The sequence below is a fragment of the Octopus bimaculoides genome, chromosome 16, assembly GCF_001194135.2.
Source record: "Octopus bimaculoides isolate UCB-OBI-ISO-001 chromosome 16, ASM119413v2, whole genome shotgun sequence".
In the NCBI taxonomy this organism is placed as follows: Eukaryota; Metazoa; Mollusca; class Cephalopoda; order Octopoda; family Octopodidae; genus Octopus; species Octopus bimaculoides.
This window is the reverse complement of record NC_068996.1, coordinates 24524975-24525496: the sequence shown is the minus strand read 5'-3', so window position 1 is coordinate 24525496 and position 522 is coordinate 24524975.

Below are 522 nucleotides of genomic sequence, written 5' to 3'. Positions count from 1 at the left end.
GTCTGTCTGTTTGATTGTCTGTCTGTCTGTTTGATTGTCTGTCTGTCTGTCTGTCTCTTTCTGCTTGTTTGCCTGTCTGTCTAACTGTCTTCCTGTCTGTTTCTCTCTGTCTCTCTCTCTGTCTCTCTCTCTGTCTCTCTGTCTGTCTCTCTCTCGCTCCTCCTCTCTCTTTCTTTCTCTCTCTCTCCATCTCTGTTTCTGCTGCTCTGTCTTTGTCCATTTGTCTACCTGAACATTTATCTCTCCATTTATTTCTGGTTCTCTCCAAATCTGTCTTTGTTGCTCTTTCTCCATCTCTTTGTCTATCGGCCTGTCTCCTTTCTCTCTTTCTGTAGTTTCAAACTTCAATGGAATTGGTTTTATATGTGTCTTTATAGGCACACTAAGATTTCCTTAGGTCAGATCTTGTGTTAAAAGATATTTCAACAGCAGAGCAGCAGACAGAGGGAGATTTCTACCCTGACCTTATTTCCACAACCATTTCCAGCATCCTCTTCCATCACCACTCACACCACCGCCCCG